Source organism: Beta vulgaris, chromosome 8, assembly GCF_026745355.1.
Source record: "Beta vulgaris subsp. vulgaris cultivar EL10 chromosome 8, EL10.2, whole genome shotgun sequence".
Classification (NCBI taxonomy): domain Eukaryota; kingdom Viridiplantae; phylum Streptophyta; class Magnoliopsida; order Caryophyllales; family Amaranthaceae; genus Beta; species Beta vulgaris.
Window position 1 is genome coordinate 12,901,980 of NC_079209.1, and position 9,286 is coordinate 12,911,265.

Sequence of the window (9,286 nt, forward strand, 5' to 3'; positions counted from 1 at the left end):
GAGTATTGGTTACTACAAGATTGGAAAAGTCCTCCTATATGAGATAGGATAGGTGTCTTGGCCCCTTGAAGAGTGAAAAATTGAAAATGCATGGCCGTGCTCAAATGGATCATTCGATGATCATTTGTTGACAATTTGAACTCGGATTTCAAGGAATAATTTGAAAGCTAGTATGGATGATATAGAAATATGATCATACTATCAAATTAAGACATTAAGAGACTTGAGGAATAAAAACATTGCACACTCGTCTCGGACAAGTGGGAGATTGAAGGATTTATGTCCTCGACTTAAATGCAATTACTAATTATAATGGATCATATAGAGATAATAAGTTCGTTATATTGGGTCGTCTATACGTCTTGCTAGAGAAAGCTATAGAACTTCGGATTAGTAAATAAATAAACCCAAAGCCCAATGTAACGGATCCTACAAGGTCACACGTTAAACTTGGATCAACAAAAGAAACCTAGAGCCCAAGAGGGCCCTAGGGTGGCCGGCCAAGAGAGGGAAAAGGAGAGAAATCTGACCTAAATACTATTATATATTTGGGTTAGGCAGAAAATAAACAGTCAGTTTATTCTCTTATTATTTTCTCTCTCTATTCTCTCTCTTCAAAAGTCACGTTATACTCCAAGAAACCAAAGAAGAAGTTTCTTCCTTTCCAACTAGCATTGGTGGAGTGTTGATCTGGGTTGGTGGACTAAGTAGAGGAATCACATCTGAGATTCTCAATCCGGGTTCTTCAAGCTTTGTGGAAATCACGCTACAAAGGTTATTTCTAAACTTGTTTGTGATCCTTAATTGTATATGCATATGATCCTGATTTAAGTGCTTATGAATTTGATTCATGAAATTCCGCTTTATAGTACTTATAAATTCTAACATTATATTACTCTGTCAACTTGACATGTAGCTATTGCTGCAGCACGTAAGACATCGTCGACCAAGGAAACACATATTACTAGTTCTGAAGTGGATCAAGTTGATTTCAAAGATTTAGTGTTGTTTGAATTCAAAGAATTAGAAGTTGCAACCAGCAACTTTCCTGTCATCAACATGCTCGGACAAGGTGGTTTTGGTCAAGTGTATAAGGTTTGGAGTAGTAGTAGATCGAGTTTTTATTTTTATTGTCCGCATTTAAAAAAGGATACATATATTATAATTAGATCATTTCTTCTTAGGGAAAACTTATAAATGGGCAAGACATAGCGGTGAAAAGACTATCGAGAGCATCCGAACAAGGCCAACAGGAACTTATGAACGAAGTGCTTGTGATTTCGAAACTACAACACAAAAATCTTGTTAAATTGTTGGGTTGCTGTGTGGAACGAGAAGAGAAACTACTAGTCTATGAATACTTGTCAAATAAGAGCTTAGATGCGATTATTTTTGGTATATTTCTGAATTCATGCTTTGTTCACTGTTTATCAAACATACTTTTGACCATTAGAAAACATTACATGCTAAAACAAAACTACAAAAAGTTTCTAAGATAAACCTAATACAGATCCTATATAACTATACCTTTTCATATCTAATGGTTAAAGTTTGTGAAGCTTGACTCTGTTAATAGAAAATGGAAATTGATTAATACATTAGGCATGTAACATTTATGAAATTAATAGTGTTGTACTCAATGCATATTATATTGTTATCCAGATCCAAATCATCGGAAACAGTTAGACTGGACAAAGCGGTTCAATATTATCAGTGGGATATGTCGAGGCCTCCTTTACCTTCATAGAGATTCTAGATTGAAAATTATTCATAGAGATCTAAAAGCAAGCAACATCTTGCTTGACGACGAGCTTAACCCAAAAATATCAGACTTTGGAATGGCAAGGATATTTGGGACCAAACAAGATCAAGCCAACACCTTGAGAGTAGTTGGAATCTAGTAAGCATCCTGACAAATTATCTTCATTATATACTTAAAAAAAGTGATTGAAAAGTGGATTTCTAACTCTTTTTTTTTCTTTGCAGTGGTTATATGTCTCCTGAGTACGCCATGGAAGGTCGATTTTCTGAAAAATCTGATGTATATAGTCTTGGAGTGCTACTATTAGAGATTATCAGTGGAAGAAAATACAGTAGCTTTTCGGAATTCGAGTCTTTAGGCCTCTTAACTTAAGTATGCTATAGTATTAAGTCAATCAATTTCTTCTACATGAAATTTACTTTCACTTGATTATGAAAGAGACTTAAACCAAATATCTAACACTTTTTATTTTTCCCATGATGTTAGGCGTGGTCATTGTGGAACGAGGACGATCTGGTTTCGTTGATTGATCCAACTATTTCTTATGCATCCTCCAAAGATGAGATTTTGAAGTGCATATATTTGGGGCTATTGTGCGTACAAGAATTTCCTGAAGATAGGCCAAGCATTTCGGCATTGATTTCCCATCTTGATGGCAATGAGACAACTGATCTTCCACATCCAAAACAACCAGGCTTTACGCAAAGACTAGCTAATTCTGCTGATGGGTTTCCGCAAATGGCCAACAGTGCACAATCAACCATCTTTCTTTGACTGATGTAACCGGTCGATAGTGCGCGCTTTTCTAAGAGCTCTGTATAATTTCTAGTTAATGAAATATATATGTTGTGACAATCTGGGAGTAGTAAAGCATGAACATTTCTTATTGTAATAAGTAAGCAAGCAGCTAAGCACTAGCCACTAGACAGGATTCCTTATCCTTAATCTGCCTTGTAATGTAGTTGGGAAATTGATTAGTTTTTTTTTCTTTACGTTAGTTCTTTCTTAGGCTTTTTATTTTGTTTTATTTTTTATGTAAAGCAGGGCAAGCAAGTTACAACAAGTAGGTTAATTTTTTTTAAAGGGTCTCCTAAAATCATATTTTAAAGAATGGATAAAGTGTCCATAAGAACATTGGGGAGACATCCGATGGACACTGAAGTTCTTATCGTTGCTCAAAACAAAAAGGAACATATCTAGCAAGGTAATAGGCTACAAAGTTGCCATGCCATCGCACACGAGACCATCTAACTGACATAAAATCGCGGCTAAAACACAACACATCTTCAAGGATATAGTCTAAATCTGAAATGTAAATGGCTTCCTTGGAGAGACACAGAGGCATATCTTTCAATGGGCAGGACTGAGCCTGGCCTCTCAAAGATTTTGAGAAAGAAAATACATTGGCTATTTTGTCTAGCCAAAAAAAGCCCAAAATATTATAATAGATAGTAGGCAGACAACTTTACCCGTGAGAGGGAAATGCAAAAAAGGAAATGAGGAAGGGGGAGTAGGGGACCCACAAAAGGCTTGTCACTCACTCTGCCAAATCATGTTGATGTTATTTCCTTTGTCCGCGTGCTCATGATGCTTAGTATTTCTTTTCTTTTCCTTTTTAAACCTCTATTTTTTTTATCTTTATTTTTTTTATATACACGTTTAACTTTATGGCATTTAAAATTTTAAATTTTTATGGGTTCAATGACATAAATAGTAGGGGGCTTTGGAATGGTTTGAAACAAATTGCTATCAATAATAGTAGGACTTTTGCTTGGTGATTTCAATCCTTAAAGTAGTGTTAAAGATAGAATTGGCTCAATGGTGAGGATGGCTGAGATTAGATCTATGGTGCAGGAACAAAGTCAGATTTGATTAAGGAGGAGAGCCAAGTCTAATAAAAATTTCTAACATTAATGAAAATAACCATAAAACTTAAGTAAAAAATAACCAAAATAAGAGAAAAGTTAGTTAACTTCACATTGCATATCAAGTTTGCAAGTTTCTAAAAAAAGTGGAGTATGAGGGATGACTAAGTTCCATACTGGTCCTGGACAACCGCTAACGACTATCATGGTCAATCCATGAACAAAAGAGTTGTTGACTATGTCATGCCGACTTTATTAGGATACCTTGACGGCGCACCTAACTTGGGCCATTCTCATATGGGTCTGGGCCTGATCCAGTATTTATCTAATGCGCCTATGGGCCTGAAGATAAGTATTGAAAAGGATAGAAATGTATCCAACCAATAGGAGCAGAGTCCTACCTTAGCAAAGACATTGACGGCTCCTATAAATACCCCCTGATCTGAGTCATAAGGTACGTTTACATACACTAATATAATCTACCTGAGACATACCGGTTATTACCCTTTTACTGACTTAGGCATCGGAGGGGCGTTCCTCGAATCAAACCCCATAGGTTAATTAGTTTACGTGTTCTGTCTTGCAGGATAACAAACTGGCTTACACATTTGAAAGTCACCAGTTCACTCCAAAGCATTTATTCCACAACGGAACAATTGGCGCTTGAAGGAAGGGTGAACTATACCTTTAGTCTTAAAACATAACTTTGCCAGCATACCACTCTCATGGACCCTAAACAAACTTTTAGGATGTCAGAAACTAATGAAAACAACGCTCTACTTGGCAAAGCACCACCTGGTTTCTCAACCCCATAACCAGAGGTAGGATCTTGCAAGCCACCAGTTGACAAGAGACGGTTGCTAATGAGACTCCTCAACTTAACGTCTTTGAGGCGCTCTGACATATGTTCAGTCCCGAACAACTCAGAAGTGTTGCTGAGGTTTTCCAAGCTATGGCAAGCCAGACTCCACCAACCGGTCATATCCGCAAGCGACTCCCTAAATAGGCCCCACAGTCCCATGAGGAAGATGCTTTGTCTCGCCAGAGGCCGACAGGGTGACCAAGACCGGAATGATCAGCATCAGGCGGAGAATTCCAAGACCCCCATAGAACCCCTGGGGGAAGGAGGCGAAGAGGAGGATCAGTTCACTAAGATCCAACAGTTAACACAACCTAGGAGAGAAAGCGAATATCGATGGAGAGCACCAGTATCTCTTCGAAATTTTCCATTCTCGACGGCTATACTCCAAAAGCCCATGGAGAAAATCAAGATGCCGACATGCAGGTATAACGACAAGACAGATCCGGAGGATCATATTTTTGTGTATGAAGGGCACATGCTGCTGTACACTGATACTAACTTCGTCTAGTGTAAGGTTTTTCCTTCTACTTTGTCTGGCCTGGCACAGTCCTGGTTCAAAAGTATACCGCCGACAACTGTCTTTGACTTCCAGTAGCTTACGTCCATTTTCTTGATGCACTTGGTCAGTAACAAGTGTAGGGAGAAAACTACTAGCCAGTTGATGCCTATCAAGCAGGGAGAGAAGAAGAGCTTAAGGGATTATATAGGACGCTTCGTCCTACCCTTGATGACTGGTTTGAAGGAAGGAACTTCCTTCAGAAGCTACTTGGGTCGTAAGAATTTGACTAGGTTAACCGAAGTCCTGAGAAAAGCCAATGAGTTTATCCGAGGAGAGGAGCTCGACAAGGCGGCAACTATAAAACGATTCGAGGTATATGGAAAGGAGAAGGATTAGGACAAGTACCGAAAAGACAAAAAGCCTAATGGGTCTGGAAAAAAGTGGAGAGTAATTCGGTTAAGAAGGGACAGGAAGGGCGATCTGACCGTTGTCACAATTACACTCCTCTAACGATGTCGAGGGTTGAGATCTATGAGATACACAAGAAAGACGATCAATGGCAGTGACCCAAGAAAATGCTCTATAAGGGCCGGGATGACTCGAAATAGTGTGACTTCCACAGAGATTACGGTCACATCACCGACGACTGCAAGGACATAAGAGACGGGATCGAAAACTTGGTACGCAGAGTTTATTTTAAGTAGTGCAAAGCGAGAATGGAACGGGTTGAACCGCCCCGAGAGAAGGACGGTAATAGGAAGCCGGTGAAAGAGTGGATCACTTAGATTCATGTCATCTCAGGAGGACTAGGGTGGGGAGTTAGTATACACGATGCTAAGGCCAACCTAAAAGAGGTAAGGCACCAGGTGAACTACAACAACACCGGACAGTGGCCCGCACCCCCAAGCATGCCGTCAATAGCGTTTTATGTCATTGGATGCCAAGGGGATCATTTACCCTCATGGTGACCCCTTGGTAGTATCTCTGTAGATCTCGATCGCGATGGTTCACCGCATCGTGGTGGAAGGTGGCAGCTCCGCCAACATTCTATTCATGGCAATATTTAAAAAAAAGGAAAAATTGATTTAATCAGTCCCAACTATGGGCGTCCTGACAAAAACAATCCCAACTATCATTTTTTATTGTTCAGTCCCAACTTTGAAGGGTGTTTTACAATAGTAGTCACAGCAGGTAAAACTTCCTGCACCTCAAACTCCTCCCCTGCCACCCCTCCCCCGAAATCTCTCATTCCTTCAGCTCCCCTGCCGCAGCCACCCATTATGTCCCCAAACCCCTCCGCTGCTCCAGCCACCACTCCTCCGCCCTAAAACTCACTTCCTTGTCCCGCTGCCACCACCCTCGAAATCACTTCGAAGTACCTCCCCCACCCCTCGAAACACCTCCCCCACCCTCAAAATCACCCCCAAAACATCTCCCCCACCCACGGAACACCTCCCTCACTTCCGAAAAACCTCCGCCACCTTTGAGTCCACCTCTAGAAAACCCTTAAAGATGAAGGCGAGAGAGAAATAGGGAGGATGCAGGAGATTGGGGTTGGGGGCTAGAGGGTGGGTGGAGGAGTGCGGGTGGTGGCATTGGTGGTTATATGTTGGTGGGGTGGCAGGGGAAGGGGAGGAAGTAGGGAGGAAAGAGAAAGACTGAAAGAGGGGTAAAAAAACTAGTTAAAGAAAAATAAATAGAAGGGTTAATTCGTTTTTTACCGATTTAGCAAGTCACCAGTCCACTTCGACCACTAGTGTAAAGGTGGGTTAAAGTTGGGACTGAACACTAAAAAACGATAGTTGGGACTGTTTTTGTCAGGAAGCCCATAGTTGGGACTGTTTAAATCAATTTTTCCTTAAAAAAATGGGTCTCGTTGTGCCGTGTTTGAAACCGATCTCCTATCCCGTGATTGGATTCACCGAGGCCTCTGTTGTTCCCGAAGGTACAATTAAGCTGCGAATCAAGATCTGAAAAGGGTCCCAATCCAGAGACTTGATGGTTGAGTTCCTGGTGGTTGACGTCTCGGCCACCCATAACCCTATCATAGGATGACCGTTAATACACGACACCTAGGCGGTAGTAGCCACCTATCATTTGACAATTATCTACATATCAAATACAGGACAGCCGGAGAAGATTAAGAGGAATCAAGAGTCATCTAGAGCCTATTACCTAACAGCTCTGAAGAATTCAAATCACAAACGGCCGGCAAATACGCCACCATCAGAGAGAAAACAACGTCAGGCCGAGAATAAAGCCAATAGAGATATATCCATGGAAAAATTCGAGGGAAGGCCGACAGATTTGCCGAGACCTAGCCTAGAAGGCGAAACAGAGGAAATCAACCTTGAGCAGGAAAGGCCAAAGAGAACAGTGAAGATTGGGGATCACCTGGCACACGAGGTCAACGTCAACTTGATAAGTCTTCTACGCAGCCACACAGATGTCAGTGCGTTTTCAACAGATGATTGTTGGGAAATTAGCCAACATTCATGGTCCACCGGTTAAATGTCAACGAGGATGTGCGGCCAGTAAAACAGAAGAAGAGAAACTTTTCAGCATAAAAGAATGCGGCCATCAAGGAAGAGGTTGATCTAGGGGCAGACTTCATCGAGCCATGTGACAATCCGGAATCGCTGGCGAACGTGGTAATGGTCAAGAAAGCCAATGGGTCATGGCGAATGTGCGTAGACGATTTTACCGACCTGAAAAAATCCTGCCCCAATGACTGCTAGCCATTACCTAGAATCGACCAGCTTGTAGACTCTACTAGCTGCCATGCATTGCTTAGCTTCATGGATGCTTTCTCGGGATATCACCAGATCAGTTGCCTGGAATCTAATAGGAACAAGGCAGCAATCATCACAAACGCAAGAGTTGATGCTTACAAGGCTATGTCATTCAGTCTAAAGAATGCCGGTGCTACTTATCAGAAGCTTGAGGATAACATTTTTGCATATCAAACATGTCGGAATGTGGAGGTATACGTGGGCGATAGCATTGTGAAAAGCCTCACAGAAGAAGCCTATGTCGTTGACCTTGAAGAAACCTTTGTGAACCTCCGCAAGCACCAAATGAAGTTGAACCCTAAGAAGTGCGTATTTGGGGTTAGGCCCGATAAGTTCCTCGTCTTCATGGTTAGTTGAATGGGGGATAGATGCAAACCCTGACAAAGTCAAAGCAATAAGTGAGCTATTATAACCTAAGAGTATCCGGGACATCCAAAAGCTGAGAGGAAGAATGACGGCCTTAACCAGATTCGTTTCCAATTCAGTGGAAAAAGCCTTACCATTCTTGAGGTCCTATGAGGAAACAAGAAGTTTGAGTGGGGGGACGAATAGAAGCAATCTTTTGAAGGAGTAAAGGAGCACTTCAAAAAGTTGACGACCATCACCGGATCGGTGCTTGGACATAAGCTGCAATTATACGTCCCGGTGTCGGATCTCCCTCTTTGGCCACATCCCAATAGGTTTTTAGGGTCCTGATCTCGCTCTTTGGCCACAACCCAACAATGGCCTTTGCCGGCGCCTTGACAGTTCGCCTTGGCTCTCTCTCCGACGTTGCCTCGGCCTTCCTCTTCTGAGGGACGAGGTCCAACTTTCGGACGGACAGGAGCCTGAAATCCCTCTTGTCCTCTTCATTGCTGCCGATGCGGCCTTGCTTTCTCCCTCGTCCTCCAGTGTCGGTAGGAATGGAGGTGAATCGACGGGCAGGTTTAGGCGGCATATTGCTTATCGGCTGGTAGTTTTAGTTAAGATGAAGAGCCCCCCTGATTAAGTAATCCCGGCCTGCAATAATAACATAAAGACAATTAGCAATGAATTCAAAATCAATATCTTAAAGCAAGTGCAAGGGCAATAACAGCCAAAAGGACAGTGGCAAACCCACCATGGGGCTCAGCTTCACAAAAGCCTATAGCAGAAAGGGTAGCGTTGCTCAAGATATACTTGGCATGTGGCAACCAGTTGAGCAGGACCGACACCCGCTTTTTTCCTACATGTGACAGTATATAAGAAGCTTTGAAAAAGTCGAACGCCTCTTTCTCTCGGCGTGTTAGACGCCGGTCCGAGATATGCTCCATGCGAGAGGGAGGTTTGGTCCGGGATCTGCATGTACCCTCACCCAGAAGAATCTGGGCTGCCATTGCTTCAAGGAGGTAAGCTTGGGATATGCTGTCAGCTTACCACCCTTGGTGTATAGGGACATCCATCCACCTCGTCCCAAATCCTCATCAGCCCGTGATCTCTTTTTCTTCCCACCCCCCTTACCTTTCGCAGAACCGTCTCCCTTGATCC

General features: G+C 42.2%; 1 pseudogene; it reads left to right on the top strand.

Annotated features, from left to right (window-relative positions):
- The first annotated feature begins 312 nt into the window (after window positions 1-312).
- On the top strand, window positions 313-3,838 carry LOC104883102 (G-type lectin S-receptor-like serine/threonine-protein kinase At1g11330; annotated as a pseudogene).
- Window positions 3,839-9,286: the final 5,448 nt, after the last annotated feature.